A 17268-nucleotide genomic window follows, 5' to 3' on the forward strand; every position below is an offset into this window, starting at 1 on the left:
AGGGCGGGGGGTCAGGAGAGCAGTTTCACCAGCAGCAGCCCAGTCAGGCCGGGCAGCTAGAGGGCAAAGGAGAATTTCCCCAGAACCGGGCTGCCTCCACTGCGGGCGACACGGATTGCTTTGCGGGAGGCGATTGTGTTTAGGGCGGTTGCCTGTGGCGGGATTGTTTCAGTGGTGGTGGTGGTTTCTGGAGGGAGAGTGGTGGTGGTTGTTGTAGGGGGGTTGGTGTTGGTGGTGGTTGTGATGTTGGTGGCGACGGTGATGGTGGTGATGGTGACGGTGTTGGCCGGTGTTGTGATGGTGATGGTTGTTGTCGTGTTGGTGTGGGTGACGGTGATGGTGCTGATTGGAGTTGTGAGAGTGATGACAGCGGTGGTGGTGTTTGTTGTGATAGTGGTGTTGATGAATGGTGTTGTGATGATGGTGGTGTTTGCTGTTGTTATGGTGTTGATTGTTATAGGAGATGTTGTGGCAGTGGTGGTTGTTTCAAGAGCGGTTGTTGTAGGAGGAGTGGTGGTGGTTGTTTCAGCAGCGGTTGTTGTAGGAGGGGTGGTGGTGGTTGTTTCAGCAGCGGTTGTTGTAGGAGGGGTGGTGGTTACTGTCTCTGCCGGAGTAGAGGTTGCCTGTGTAAAGAGGTACATGTTGACTCTAGAAGTCAGGAAGGTCCCAGATTTAATGTTTTGTGTAGACACAGTACCGCAGCCTTGTGCAACAAATGCTGAAAGAGTTGAACCTGAGGGAGAAAATCAGCCTCTTATTAGGCAAGGGCAGCTCTGGTTCCTGCTCTACCCCCATCACCTCTGTCCCCACAATCCAGCGCTTCCCTCCTCCGCCTCCCGCTCCCATCTTCCGCTCCGCAACCTTTCACAGAGCACCGGTTGAGCTGGAGGGCCTGATTAAACGCTCCGACGGGCCATATGTGGCCTGCGGGCTGTGGTCTGCCCATCCCTGGACTAGATGATCAGAATGATCCCTTCTGACCTTAAAGTCTATGACCCCATGAGACTCCTGGGTTCTCTGTCCCCAGACCTGCATCACTGATATAACAATCGTTCCCACCACAAGAGTCCGCGCTGTCACAGCTCCAGGAGCAGGGCGGCGTCACGGAAGGAGGGGGGAGCTGGTCCGGAAGGGAAAACTTCCAAATTCTTCCCTCTCCCCCCCAGCCAAAAACCCCTCCACCCCGCCCAAGGGCTCAGCATGGATTCTAGGTTTCACCAGCAGCTGGGCAGAGCCTGAGGTGTAAGATCCCCGGGGCAGCACCCAAACTGCGGCGAGCTGGCAGAATTTACCTTTCAGTATCTGCCCAGTGAAATTGATGCAGTGGATCTCGTCCCCTGTACAAGGGGTGACCTGGGTGGTGCAGGAACCGGAGTTCAGAGCGAAGCAGGTCGGGCACTGCCGCCCATTTGGATTGATGTTCCTATGGGGCACTGAGAACCGAGAGAGAGACACAGTCACAGGGCGGGTTAAACCTCGGTCAAACTCTGGGTTGTGCCCGCTGCCCTGCATTGCCTGAGCGGCCGAGCGAAGGCCCCTCACCCCAGCTGGACGGCATTTCTCCGTCTGTCTGTCACAGGAAACCTCTGAACCCGGCAGCCCATCATTCCAGGAGTGTCTGGCATTCTCTAGGCGCCCAGGGCCAGAACCTGCTGTCTTTGGGAGAAATTGGAACCGCCCTCCACCTTCCCCCGCCATCTGATTAGTCCAGCCACCTCTCGATGTCTGCAGATCAAACAGCTGGTGGATCGGCCCATTGACCCCCCCATCTCAGCCCTGCCCAGCGTCCCAGGGGGTGTAACACGGTGACACCCTGAATGACAGATCTCCCGGACAGAAAGAAGGATGACGGTGGGGGAGGGAGAATGGGGATGACGGGGGCATAGACACAGACCCAGGCATGGGGGGAGAGAAGAGGGGAAGAAAGGTATGTGGGGGGGGGGCACTGAAGCCTTGGCAGAGGCGGCGGTGATTATAACACCAAATTGTCTCCAAAGCATTCCAAGAACTTGTTGGATGATCTGAGTCCTGCCATGTTATTTTCCCAACCGATCTCAGGTGGTTGACGTCCCCCGTCACCACCACGGCCTGGGCTTTGGATAATTTTCTTAGTCATTTCATAAAAGCCGCATCCACCTCTTCTTCCTGGGTAGGTGGTCTGGGGTCGACCTTTACATCCCCCTTCAGTTCTACTCCTTTTATCCTTTACCCAGAGACTTGCAACAGGTCCGTCTCCTATTTCCAGCTCGACCTCAGAGCAAGTGTAGACATCTTTGATATACAAGGCAACACCCACTCCCTTTATCCCTGCCTGTCCTTCCTGACAAGCTGTCCCCTCCTGGACCAATAACCCAGCCCTGTGTATTATCCCACCAAGCCCCTGTGACACCGTTACGTCGTAGTCGTGGTTATTCACTAATTCCAGAACTGAAAGCGACAGGAAATCAAATTGTTTTGGAAAATGTCATAGAATCATAGAATCATAGAATATTAGAGTTGGAAGGGACCTCAGGAGGTCATCTAGTCCAACCCCCTGCTCAAAGCAGGACTAACCTCAACTATATCATCCCAACCAGGGCTTTGTCAAGCCTCAGCTTAAAAACCTCTAAGGATGGAGATTCCACCACCTCCCTAGGTAACCCATTCCAGTGCTTCACCACCCTCCTAGTAAAAAACTTTTTCCTAATATCCAACCTAGACCTCCCCTACTGCAACTTGAGACCGTTGCTCCTTGTTCTGTCATCTGCCACCACCGAGAACAGCCTAGCCCCATCCTCCCTGGAACCTCCTTTCAGGTAGTTAAAGGCCGCTATCAAATCCCCCCTCATTCTTCTCTTTTGCAGACTAAACAAGCCCAGTTCCCTCAGCCTCTCCTCATAAGTCCTGTGCTCCAGCCCCCTCATCATTTTGGTTGCCCTCCGCTGGACTCTCTCTAACTTGTCCACATCCTTTTTGTCGTGGGGGGCACAAAACTGGACACAATATTCTAAATGCTGCCTCGCCAATGCCGAATAGAGGGGAATGATCACTTCCCGTGACCTGCTGGCAATGCCGCTCCTAATGCAGCCCAATATGCTATTAGCCTTCTTGGCAACATGGCACACTGCTGACTCCTATCCAGCTTTTTATCCACCGTTACCCCCAGGTCCTTTTCTGCAGAGCTGCTGCCTAGCTCGTCGGTCCCCAGTCTATAGCTGTGCATGGGATTCTTCCTTCCTAAGTGCAGGACTCTGCACTTGTCCTTGTTGAACCTCATCAGATTTCTTTTGGCCCAATCCTCCAGTTTGTTTAGGTCACTCTGTATCCTATCCCTACCTGCCAGGGTATCTACCACTCCCCCCAGCTTAGTGTCGTCCGCAAACTTGCTGAGGGTGCAATCTACCCCATCCTCCAGATCATTAATAAAGATGTTGAACAAAACCGGCCCCAGGACCGACCCCTGGGCAACTCCGCTTGTGACCGGTTGCCAGCTAGACATGGAGCCATTGATCACTACTCGTTGAGACCTATGCTCTAGCCAGTTCTCTATCCATTTTATAGTCCATTCATCCAACCCATACTTCTTTAACTTGCTAATAAAAATACTGTGTGAGACAGTATCAAAAGCTTTGCTAAAGTCAAGGTATATCACATCCACCGCCTTCCCTACATCCACAGAGCCAGTCACCTCATCATAGAAAGCAATCAGGTTGGTCAGGCATGACTTTTCCTTAGTGAATCCATGTTGACTGTTCCTGATCACCTTCCTCTCTTCCAAGTGCCTTAAAATGGATTCCTTAAGGACCTGCTCCATGATTTTTCCAGGGATTGAGGTGAGGCTGACCGGTCTGTCCAAACGGGCTGTTCTGAATTTTTCACACAAGAACCAACGGGGATAAACTGGCCAGTGACCGACAGGCCTGGGATCCTGGAGCAGGTTTCCAACCATCTCAGCATTTTGATAGGTGCATTTTGATAGGTTCATGAAGGTTTAGATTTGAACAGATCCTGGCTGCTCCCTCTCTTGGGTGCAGCCCTCGCCCTTCGGATTTCAAATATGTTAGAAAATCGGCCCCAACTGCTCTACCATGCTGGATGAGATACCTGCCAACTACATTTATTTCATTGGATGATAGAAAAGACATTTGATAAATTGACTTTGGGGGCAATAAAGGTGAGAAATGGTAACAAATACAATCATGTCGGGTGCTTGTCCACATGAACAAATCGACTGTGGCAAGTGGGGGTGTGAAAGGATCCACTGGGGTGTGAATCTACCCTGTGCTGGCTTGTCGTGATCTAGCGGTTCACATGCACCCCGCTGACGTGCTTGAACCGTTGGTTAATGTGCTGTGAACGAGTCCCCTTCCATGGTGTGCTAACGACCTGATCATGTGCATCACGGAGAGCTAGAGTCACAGCCCAGATCACCGCCGTCGAACTGTTTGTGTGAACAAGCTCTAAAACAGGGACAGTGAGAACAGATCCCTACGTACCGTCCAGTACAGCCGAGTTACATTTATCTGCGTTGTTGCATCGTGAAGCGTTGAGCCTTAGGTACATGCCATTCCCAACAGTGAAAGTGATGGGGACATTTATGCCACTGTTATAGTCATTTATACACTCTTTGGAGAAGACCGACGTCTTTATCCCACCTGTTGTAAAGAAAGAAAACAGGAAAAGGCAATGAGTGGCTGAGGGGGAACCTCGAGTAGGAGCAGGGAGGTTATTTCACCTCCGTGTTTGGGTCACTGGGGGGCTCTCCTGGGACCAGTTGTCCAGTTCTGGGCCCACAAGTCAAGGCGGATGCTGGTCAGTTGCGGGGGGAGGGAGGGTCAGGGTCAGAGAAGAGCCACGAGGCTGATTCCAGGGCTAGAAAACCTGCCTTAGAGCGAGAGATGCCAGGAGCTCGATCTATTTAGCTTAGCACAGCGAAGGTTCAGGGGTGACCTGATCCCCCACTGTCAGCACCCACAAGGGGAACAAATATTGGATCCTGGCTTGTCAGTCGAGCAGGGGAAGGTCTAACATGATTCATCGACTGGGCACTGGAGCTGGACAGATTCAGACTGGAAATAAGGGGAACACTTTTGACAGTGACAGTAATTAACCACTGGAGCAATTTCCCAGGGGCCTGGTGGATTCTCCACCCCTGACAATTTTTAAAGCAGGATGGGATGTTTTTTCTACCAGATCTGCTCCAGGAATGATTTGGGGGCAGGTCTCTGGCCTGTGCCGTGCAGGGGGTCAGACGAGATGATCACAATGGTCCCTTCTGGCCTCGGAGTCTATGAATCTGTGGGCAATGTCTGCACTGCAGAGTTAAGCCAGGTCCAGGCACCCGGGTTAGCCAAGCCCTGGTGTGAGCATCCACAGCGCTAAGGCACCCAGGTTAGATCCATCCGGACACGGCCACGCCAGTGCTGCAGTAGCTGTATTGAAGCGCTAGGACTGTTGGGTGCATATCCCCTGGTTCTTAGCGCTGCACTGAGCTGTGCCGTTCTCTGCGGTGAGTCTCTCTCACACAGCGTCTGTGCTTGAGAGCTGGGTGGAGACGGAGCCGCCTGCAGGGAATGTGGATGTAAAACATCATCAAGGGGCATGGAAACCGGCAGGTGACTTCCAGTGCAGAAGAAGGGAGTAGGCTGAAGAGCAGGAAAACACAGCCCTAAAGGAATTCTGGGAAGGTGTTGGAGGATTATCAGCAACCATGTGAAGTAACCCAGGTTACAGCTGCGTTTCCACTGCAAAGTGGGTGTGTTGCAGGCCATGTTAAAGTTGAATCTGGGTCTAAACTACACCCCAAACTGCGTCGTCAGCTCCCTGAGCTCAAAGCTCGTATCAGCTGAGGTTAAAGGTTTGTGTGTGGACAGTGGGGGGAGTAGGGCTAAACCCCAGATCACAGCCCACATCAGCTCTGCAGTGAAGACATACCTGAGTGGGCTGAAGTTTTAATAAACCCAGTTGTGACTGTGTGTGGTCAGAGAGAGCGAGAGAGAGAGAGATGGGTGTATGGAGATGATAGATAGATAGATAGATAGACAGATAGACAGATAATGACAGACCACGTTAAAGCTGGCCGTGTGCTATGCATCCTTCTTACAGGGTAAATGGAAGGAACGACTGACTCCCTTTTATTCAGTGGAAGGGTGAAAGGACAGGTCTGTACCTAAGGTTTTCGATTCCAAATGGGCAAACTTTGAGAAATGAAGAGAAGAAGTGAACTCAGCTGGAGTGAAGAGCTCAGGGCATTGAACATGGAGAAGGTTTGGAATCTCTTTAAGTCAAAGGGTCCAAAACTAGCTTGAATTTCATCCCAAACAAGGAGGAAACCCTTGTAAGGAAGGGCTCCAGACCTGAGCCAATGACTAACAGCTTCATGCAGGATATTGGCAGCAAGCCGACAGGCTACAAGGAATCTCAGCACCGATTTCCCGTTTTTAAACACGATTCAGAAAGTGCACGTCTGCTGGAACCAGCTTTGCTTTTCACAGCGCAGCCGTCCAGTTTGGAATTGAAAAGGTAGTGAATGAAATTCAGTAAATAAAGCAGCAGGGGTGAAATCCTGGCCTCCTTGAAAGCAATGGGAGGCTTACAACTGACTCCCGTGGGGCCAGGATTTCAAACCGCCCTGTCTTCAGGTCACCATCAATGCCACAGTGACGTTACCTGAATAAATCAAATGTCGGGCAAGAAATGGCTATAAACCGGCCATCAACACATTTAGGCTCGAAATAGAGGTGAAGGTTCCTAACCTTCAGAGGAGTGAAGTTCTGGAACAGCCTTCCAGGGGGAGCAGTGGGGACAAAAAATCTAACTGGCTTCAAGCCTGAGCTTGATACGTTTCTGAAGGGGATGGCATGACGGGTCAGCCTGCGATGGCACGTAGCCGATCTGCGACGGCTAGCAGCAAATATCTCCTACGGCCGGTGATGGGACACTAGATGGGGAGGGCTCCGAGTTATGACAGAAAATTCTTCCCAGGTGTCTGGCTGCTGGGTCTTGCCCAGATACTCAGGCTCTCACTGATCACCACATTTGGGGGAGGAAAGAAATTTTCCCCCATAGCAGAATGGCAGAGGCCCTGGGTGGGTTTTCATCTTCCCTATAGGATGGGGCATGGGTCACTTGCATGTTTAAACTAGTGTAAACGGGGGATTCTCTGCAGCTTGACATCTTTAAACCAGGATTTGAGGCCATCAGTGACTCAGGCGGAGGTGATGGGTCTGTTAGAGGCGTGGGTGGGTGAGGCTCTGGCCTGCGATGTGCAGGTCAGACTAGGTGATGCTGATGGTCCCTTCTGACCTTAAACTCCATGAGTCTAAGAGTTCTGTGCCATGAGAATGTGCTGGGGTGATGGGCTGTGTTGGGGTTGCCTTAGCGATGATGATGATGATGACGACGACAACACACTGTGGGGGAAGGTGTAGTTGGGCTGACGCAATGTCACCTACCCAGTGTGGATTCTCCTGCCGCTGAGCGGCAGCCACCCGCAGCCTTCGTCACTGCGCAGGTCCCTGGAGCAGCCTGGCAGGTCTCCGCTAGGCCGTAGCACGTTTCACAGGTCAGGGATCCTGTGGGAGAAAGAAGAACAAGTGTTTTCTTCACCTCTGACGCCTCCCCCACCCCAGTCTGCGCCTCCTGCACAGCCCAAGCAGAGAACCTCGCCCAGCCATTCCTCCGTCCAGCCCAGATCTGATGCTGAGCTGGAGCCAATCGTTTAGACGGACGTCCAGTCTCAATGCACAGACTCCAGGGAAGGGAGAATCCTCCCTGTCTCATGATAAGCTGCTGCCAGAGTTAATTCCACCTTGGACTGATCTAAATCCAACTCCCAGCCATTGATCTCATTCTGCCTTTGTTTGCTAGCCTGGAGAGCCGCTGCTACCGGAAATTGCAGGCCTGATTCCAGGCTACGTTCGATCCCCGAGCAGTGGAATTTTGTGCTATGTTCAGTCCCTTTGTGCTGCCAAAGCCGTGCGGAGGGGCCTTTGTGGTAATAAGAATTCAGGGCAGTGCCCAGTGATGGTTTCCCTCAGGCCCGGTCGACACTGAACATTTCGGTAGATATAGCTACGGTGCCTGGAGGGGTAAAATATCCACACCCTGAGCACCACAGCTAGGCCGACCTAACCCTGGAGTAGACGCAGGTCGCTGGGTGAACGCTTCCCTCGGCTTGGCTCCTGTCGCTCGAGGAGGTTGAGTTCTTACAGGGACGGAAAACCCCTTCCCCTGGGATAGGCTGGGTCTTCACTGCGGGGCTCTGCCGGCACAGCTACAGTGCTGGAGCTAGGCTGCTACAGTAACCGTAGTGTAGACATGGCCTTATACCATCCACAGAGCTCATCCCACCTCCCTGCACAGGCTGGACGTTCCCCTGATCATCGATCTGCGGGGTACACAAGTGTAGACGTCCATGAGGGTTTAAATGGCCCCAACAGCGGCTGACTCACCTTGTGCACGCGTTGTAGCTAGGAGAGCAGGGAGAAGGCAGAGGATGAAGAAAGCCGTCATGGTGCTGGGGGGAGCACGGGGCTGGGCTGGGAGCTGAACGGAGCCGTCTGACCTCTGAGACAGAGAACGCTGCCAGATTGAAGGAGAAGAGAGTCAAATGAGGACGGAAAGGGAATCACAGCTAAGACTGAGGGGAGAAAGCAGCAGGGAACAGAGCGGCACAAAGAACTGGTATTTTGGCTCACTGGCGGTTCCAAAAGACTGGGGAGGAAATCATTTTGGGTTCACCCAAATTCTTGTCCAACTGAAAAGCTGAACCAAAGTGTTTTTCATTTTCAGGTGTTCAAAAGCATTTTAAAATTGGTTTAAAAATAAGGAATGCAGTCACCTTTGACAACAAAAGGCATTTGAGTTGAAAACAAGCAAAACATTCTGGAAATGAGACAAAACGTTTCCGTTTTTTCAGAATTTTCGTTCTAGGATTTTTTCCTGCTCAAGCAATTGACAAAAATTCATGAAATGTTTCAGTCGTCCCAAACCTGCATTCTTCAATGCAGAAAAGCTTTGGTCGAAAGATGTCTCCCAACTCTCCCTTGCCTCAGACATGCCTAGAGATAACAGAGAAGGAGCTCCGGGGAATCCGGAGACGGGCACTTCCTAGATGCAAAATTGTTACTGATGGAATCATACTAACCAGCAAAGCAAAGATGTCCAATGGAGCCAGTGAAATTAAAGGGGATATGAACCACCCGTGTGTCACGTCTAGTTAAAATAAATACCTTGAATGTGGTAGGAAACAATTAAGCAATGAGTAAGCCTATATCCTGTGTACTTATTGTCAGACGGCCATCTCCCCAGCAAGTGTACGGGTCCAGTGACTTCAACAAAGTTACACTGATGTACACCAGTTGGGGGTCTGGCCCCATTGACTCCAATAGAGCTACGGTTGAGGGACACCGGCTCGGCATCTGCCCCAGTTTTCCACTCCCTCGCCCATGTTTGCTTCAGTTCTGCAATATCCTTTCTAAAATGGAGCAAATGGCACTGCCTCTGGTATGCCGGGGTCAGAGCATCCTCCCGATCTGTACAGCAGCACTGCAGTATTTTCCATATTATTCTGCATCCCCTTGGGCAGCCTGACGTCTCGTTAGCTTTTTTTTCTGCAGCTGCACAGTGAGCTGAGGTCTCCATTGATCTTCCTACGGGGATGCTCAGGTCCCTCCCCTGAATCAGCCCGGTTCAGTTAGAACTGTGTCAGGTCAAAGAGTGGTTTACCCTTCCCCCCCTCTCCTCCAATACATGTTACTTTGCACTGATCAAGACTGACCTTCATCTGCCGTCGCGTTGCCCACCAGCCCAGCTCCGCCAGGTCTCGCTGAAGTTCCTGACTAACCTAAATTGCCTCATCTGCAAATTTCACCACCACATCACTCACCCCCTTGCAGGTCATTTGAGTTCCTTGAGCATTGGACCTGGGATAGAGCTTTGACACCTCCACTTCTGAACTTATGCCATCACACAAAATTACCATGAATTCCTATTCTGTTTTCTAGAGAAGCAAATTGTGGGGAAAAAGACAAGCTTCCGAGAGACACAAAACTCTTCCTTAGAGGTCAGCGTAGCTCAAAAGCTTGTCTCTTCCACCAACAGAAGTTGGTCTAATAAAAGCTATTCCTTCACCCACCTTGCCTCTCTAATATCCTGGGACTGCTGCAGGATGTTTCTGGCTACTGTCCTGTTCCTCCTCTAGGACAGTCCATTGCCTTCACCCCAGGACAGCTTTGATTCCTTAACGCCCTATGCTGAGGGAGCTTCCCAAAGGCTTTTTGAAAATCCAGATCAAATATGTCCCCTGAGTCTTCTTGACTCCCAAGATCTGGGATGTTCAAACCAGTTGAAGGAAGTTCCATGCCCAGCTCCCATTGAGTTTTAGCAGATGCTGGCCACCTCGCTGCTGTGTTTGCCTTTGAAAATCTCCGACTCATTCACACACCATTCGATCAGTGAGGCATCTTTTCCTTTGCAAAAACTGAGCCCGTTTATCCCTGCTCTATCAGCTTCATGGGGTTTTAAAATGGGAGCCTGAGTTTGAAATAGATCTCCATCCTTTCCTGTAATCAGGAAAGATTACAAAGAATAGGTTCACACGGCTTTAAAAACTCTTACCTTCAGCCGCACAATGGTTCAGTTAACCTCCTAGTTCTCTCTACAACTGAAGAGATGCACAAGGTCGTCCAGCACAGCCCCTTTCCTCTCTCTAGTTCAAAGACAGAATCGGATTCATCTATAAATAGGGAGGAACAGTGAATGATTTACTGAAATGGAACAAATTATACGACCCTCACACCTGAGCCTTCCCTCTTTCAGTACAATTCACACTAACTCATTCTCAACCCATTCGCTTGTTTTATAGAACTTGGCCCATACAGTCGTCTGGTTCGGCTAGTTCGTGCAACAGAAATAGGAGGTGATACACAGCTCAGTTACAGGTGTGACTGTTTGCACGTTAGACTGTTTAACCAGATCGTCGGGTGCTGTAAATCACAGAGCGATGGCCAAATGGCAGGAGCTGGGATCTGGCCCCGTTGACTCCAATGGGGTTAGGACCAACTGACACAGCAGGACAGCTACCTCCATTGACTCCAACGGAGTGGCGGCCGATTGACCCCAAATGGGGGTCTGGTGAAACTGCCATAACAAAACTAAGGACGGTCATTGTGTTGGCGCCATTACAACAGCAGGTTGCTAAAAGCCTCCTCGTTAACTTGTGTAAACATTCATACGTGACAGCTTTTCTTACCCACCCCATTTCAAGGGCTGCATCAAGCTGGGTCTCATGAGCACAAGGCTGCACCCAGCTGGGGAAATTTAGTTAGAGAATAACTGGGCAGAGAAGAGCATTTCGGCCTGGGTTGCATTTCAAGCCAGTTTTGCTCCCTGAGGTTGTAGAGGTGGGTAGGGGGCTTCCAGACAGAATCCAGGTGTTAGGATCTCCAGGAATCAAGAGAGAAAGAGAGAGAGAGCGGTTTGACATCGACTGATGAAATGTGATGTAAAAGCTGGGCATTATTTATATCCATGTATGAAAGAGAGTTGGCAGTTTTTCAAGGAGACATTATCAAGGACACAAGAGCAAACTCTCTCGCTGCGTAGGAAAGGTAGGAAGTATGACAAGAGACCACCCCGGTTTACCCAGGAGATCTTCAATGATCTGAAGCTCAAAAAAGAGTCCTACAAAAAGTGGACACCAGGTCAAATAACGAAGGGTGAATATGAACAAACAACACTAGCAAGTAGGGACAAAACTAGAAAGGCCAAGGCACAAAATGAGATTCAAATAGCTAAAGACAGAAAGTGTAGGAAGGAAACATTCTACAAATACATTAGAAGCAAGAGGAGAACCAAGGACAGGGTAGGCCCGTTACTCAATGACTGGGGAAAAACAATGAGAAAATGTGGAAATGGCGGAAGTGCTAAATGACGTTTCTGTTTCAGTTTTCACTAAGAAGGCGAAAGGTAGAAATCAGACATTTAACACAGTGAAAACCAGTTAAAATGAAGTAGGATCTGAGGCTAAAATAGGAGAAAAAAGAAGTTAAAAATTACCCAGACAAGTTAAATGTCTTCAAGTCAGCAGGGCCTGATGAAATACATCCTAAAACACACAAAGAGCTGACTGAGTCATTAGCAATTATCTTCGAAAACTCATAGAAGACGGGAGAGATTCCAGAGGACTGGAAAAGGGCAAATACAGTGCCAGTCTATAAAAAGGGGAATAAGGAAAACCTGGGGAATTACAGACCAGTCAACTTACCTTCGGTACCTGGAAAGATAGCAGAGCAAACAATCAAGCAGTCAATTTGCAAACACCTAGAAGGCAATAAGGTGATAAGTAAGAGTCAGCATGGGTTTGTCAAGAATAAGAACAAATTGTGTCAAAGCAAAGGGACAGCTTTCTTTGGCAGGGTGGCAAGCCCTGGGGATGGGGGTAAGTGATAGATGTGGTATATCTTGGCTTATATTACTGTCTTGGATGACCTCCTGATAAACAAACCTGGGAAAGGCAATGTAGGCTGTAGTAGTGAGAGCCTGAGACATGAGGCCTAGTATAACAGGCCAGGTCTGAGGCCTGAGCTAAAGTAATGGTCAAGTTTGTTATAAAGCAAAGTTAGCAGAAGCCATGCGGTGAATGCTGGCAGTAACTCAGGCAAACAGATTCCAGAAAGGTACCAGAATATCCCAATATCCCAAAGACAACGAGGGCTGACTGACCCTTCCGAATGACAATATGAGGGACAGGATGGTTTGGCCAAACCATCCAGCGCAAGGTAAAAAAGGTGATGTCTTACCAGGTCAGAGGGTAACTACACAAGTCAGAGGACAACACGCAACTTGTTTGTATCTGTGCATAAAGGAGGGTCGCAAAGGGAGTGTCTTTGGCTGGCTGAGTGAGGAACGGAAAGTCCCGCCGTTTACTGAGCCAGTCCCGCTGTCAGGGGTGTGCATGGATTAAGTGTCCTCGTAGCACTCGTAAGATGCTTTTTACTGTGCTCGATTGACAATAATCCTGACCTGGTGCCTTCGTTGCTGAAAAGGATCTGTGGCTGTAGTGGATAATCCGATCGTGGTTTGGTGTCTCGGTTATCTGCGCAGAGCTGGGTCAGCATACACACGGGGAGGACACACACACGCAGCCAACAACTGACAAGAAGGCCTTGCCTACACTAGAAAAATAAGTCAGTCTGACATAGGTCGACTTACAGCCACCACAGTAATTACACCGACCTAGCCCTGTCTCTCAACTCCCTGCTGGGAGCCCCACAGGCTTCCAGGATCCTGGTGGGCTGCCTCCCCACCATTCCCTGTTCCCCACCAGGAGCCAGCCCAAGGCTCCCTCCCTCCTTGTTCCCAGGTGAAGGCTGCCTGGGGCTTCTGGGAGCAGGGTACAGCTGCCCTGGCTTTTCACCCCCACCACCTTTTCCCCCCTGGGAGCTGGCAGCCTAGTCAATTTCATGGCTCAGTTGTGACATAGACAAGGCTGCCCCAGCTCCAGTGGTGGAGAAGCAGCCCAGGGCTTCTCCATTCCCCCATCTCCACTGGGAACTGGGCAACCATATCAATTTCACAGCTGAGCTGTGAACAGGACCCCCACATGGAGGGGCGGGGGAGGAAGGGTACACTTTATCAGGGCCTGGAGGCCCTGGGGGGCCCGGCCTAGGCTGCAACCCCCATTACCATAAGGAAAAAAAATGTTCAAGGCTCATGAGGTTGTATGTCTGGGATGAGGGATTGTGAGATGTGTGTGGGAGGGGGCCCGTGTTACACGTTTGTACTGGGCCCGAAAAACTTTTGCTTGTGCCCTGGCTGTGAAATTGACAAGGCTGCCCCAGCTCCCTGCAGGGACAGGCTTTTCGCCCTGCTCCCAGCTGGAAGCAATAACAACCCCGCAGCTGATGTAAGGGACGCAGTGTCTACACTGTCACTGCGTCATCCTAACTAAGCCAACGTAAGCCCTACCCCTCTCCTCCAGGTGCATTTATTACGTCAGTTACATATTATGGAGTTATATTGGGGGAAGGAGCATTTTACTCTGTGCACCTCCCGTTTTGTCAACAAAAGCTGACTTTTGGGCATGAGGGATCGGTCCTGGGCCCGGTTCCATTCAATATCTTCACAAATGATTGAGGTAATGGCATAGAGAGCACACCTATACAGTCTGCAGATGACACCAAGTTGGGAGGGGTTGCAAGCACTTTGGAGGACAGGATTTGAATTCAAAATCATCTGGACAAATTGGAGAAATGGTTTGAAGTAAATAGGATGAAATCTAATAAGGACAAATGCAAAGTTCTTCACTTTGCACATATGGGAAATGCCTGCCTCGGAAGGAGAGCTGCGGAAAGGGATCTGGGGATCATAGTGGATCACAAGCTAAATATGAGTCAAGAATGTCACACTGTTGCCAAAAAAGCAAACATCCTTCTGGGGTATATTAGCAGGAGTGTTGTCAGCAAGACACGAGTAGTGATTCTTCCGCTCTGCTCCACGCTGATTAGGCCACAGCTGGAGGATTGTGTCCAGTTCTTGGCGCCACATTTCAGGAAAGATGGGGACAAACTGGAGAAAGTCCAGAGAAGAGCAGTAAAAATGAGGAAAGGTCTAGAAAACATGAGCCATGACTGAGGGAAGATTTAAAAAACTTGGGTTTCTTTAGTGTGGAGAAGAGAAGATTGAGGGGGACATGATACCAGTTTTCAAGTACATAAAAGGTTGTTACAAGGAGGAGGGTGAAAATTGTTCTCCTTAGCCTCTGACGATAGGACAAGAGGCAATGGGCTTAAACTGCAGCGAGGGAGGTTTAGGTTGAACATTAGGAAAAGCTTCCTAGTTGTCAGAGTAGTTAAGCATGGGAACCAATTACCCAGGGAGACTGGGGAATCTGTGTCATGGGATGAAAAGCTCCAGAGGGGTGGCCGTGTTAGTCTGTGGGAGGTTTGTAAGAACAGGTTAGACAAACCCCTGCCTGGGATGGTCTAGTTATGACGTGGTCCAGCCCCGAGTGCCGGGGATGGGACTAGATGACCTTGCGAGGTCCCCTCCAGCCCTGCATGTCTATAGTTCTATAGCGACGGGGTCTGTAGCGATGTAGTTCCATTCCCAAAGTCATACAAACACCACCTCCCCGGGCCGTGATGGCTGGGTCTCCGGCTCATAGGGGCAGAAGCAACCAGCCAACTTTCTACAGTTTTCACTGGATTTTCTCTTCCCAGTGCTGCTTGATTGTTCATTCCAACCCCGCCTCTTGCTCAGTCTCTTCCTCATGGCTTCACTCCCTGCCGACCGCTCCTATTCTGCTCTGTCCCCCTACATCCACTTCCCTTCCCATTAAGCTGATTCCCTTCTAACTAACCCCTCTCCCCCTATAATCGTGGCAGTAACATACCATTCGCTGCCCACCCATTGCTCGCTCTGCTGGTGTGTTGTACCCGTCCCCTGCCCTGCCTCTGACTTGTCTAGTTACCCTGTCAGCTCTTTGGGGCAGAGGCTGTCTGCGACTCTGAGGTTGCACAGTCTTACAGAGGATTCCACCAGTCACCAAAATGCAGCCAGCTCTGGGGCGCAGCCTGGCAGCTGTTTGGCAGTGAAGAACAACAATATGCAACCGTTTGTCTCCTAAACAGACATGCACACAGTGGGGAAGGTGAAATGCCATCTTAACTAGAGACAGTTCAGGGCTTGTTTACACTTAAAACACGGCAGCAGCACAGCTTCAGGGTAGACACCACCTATGGTGACGGGAGAGGGTCTCCTGTGGGTGTGGTTGGTCTACTTCCCTAAGAGGTGGTAGGTGGAGTGATGGAAGAATTCCCCTGTCAACCTAGTGCTGTCTACACAGGGACTTAGGTTGTCTTAACTATATTGCTCAGGGTTGTGGATTTTTCACACCCTTGAGCAACAGAGCTGGGTGGGCCTGATTTTCGAGCATAGACCAGCCCTCTGAAAAGAGCTACAGGAATGATCCAAGGTCTGCAAACCTGCCATGGTGGGAGACTCAAGGAGCTGAATCTATGTAGTTTGTCCAAGAGGAGAGGTGCTGCACCTGCTGGGACATTCAGACATCAAAGACGCGGGGACCAGAGCAGCACCTGGGTGGATGGCACATGCTCAGTTTCAACTGGCAATTTGCCTTTCTCGAGGCTATAACTACATTACTTACTACCCTGGTGTCTGACTTCACTGCTCCCTACATGGCACGGATGCTGTCCTTGCCAAGTCGACTCCTGCCTTATCTTATTTATGACCCTTTGCGTTTATTTGTCTTTGATCAGACAGCTCAGCACCAACGGCAGCTTCTGGGGGAACGGCAACTTATGATGCAATTTCTCAGGAGTCTGAAGCAACCGGCCGAGGAAGAGGAGGAACTGGAAGCTGGGAGGAAGACAGAGGGAAACTGAGGCTTAGGGAGTCGAACCATTCACTTGTTCTCCCAGCCATACTGCCCACACTCATCTATCTATCTAGACATTCATCTAGCCATCTCCATCCACCCCATCATCTATCTATCTATCTGTCTGTCTGTCAGTCTATCTATCTAGAAAGACCTACAGGGCAGGACTGCGTTGACATATCTGGGCAGTGCCTGGCATAAGGGGGCCCCTGATCTGGCTGGGATCTGGGGAGCACCTGGCACAATGGGTCCCTGATCTCTAGGTACGACCCTAGTACATTTCTGTCTCTCTTACAGGCCATGGGACCTCAGATCCCTGTGGGCCAGGATATCACTGAAACCAGACACCTCTGGGGTGGTGGTGAACCCGCACAGCATGACAGCAGCGTTTAGGAAATGTGCCCTGGAGATTAAATATCCTCAGGGGGGAGCCCAGTGGCTTTAACAGAGACAAGGGCGGAAATCAGCGACTGTGAGAAGCACAGAGAACAGAGAGAGAAATAAGGAATAAGATCAAATCGGTTCCGTGGGTTAGCAAAGGGTTAATCTGAGCACAGCCAAATGAGTCAATTTACAGCTTTGTGCCAGCTGTGTCCTATCACAAACTATCATTGCTTCTTCCTTCATCTATAGAAACCAGGTGTCCAGGTTGTTTGCTTATAAAGAGAACCTGCTTCCCCATCACCCATTCGCTCCGGATCTGGGAGGCTGAAGGTAAGAGCTGTCCCTGTCAAACTGTTCTCTCCTTGTCCATGAGCAGCTGCTATTAAGATCCAAATTCTCATGCTTAAGTATTGTCTTAAATTGGGACCTAGGAGCTGATCAAAGATTTTTCAACCCAACTGAGAAAAGTTGCACACCCGCGTTGACATTTTTCAGCCAACACG

Source organism: Emydura macquarii, unplaced genomic scaffold (genome assembly GCF_026122565.2).
Source record: "Emydura macquarii macquarii isolate MOO-44397 ecotype Brisbane River unplaced genomic scaffold, CSIRO-AGI_Emac_v2 contig_1113, whole genome shotgun sequence".
NCBI lineage: Eukaryota > Metazoa > Chordata > Testudines > Chelidae > Emydura > Emydura macquarii.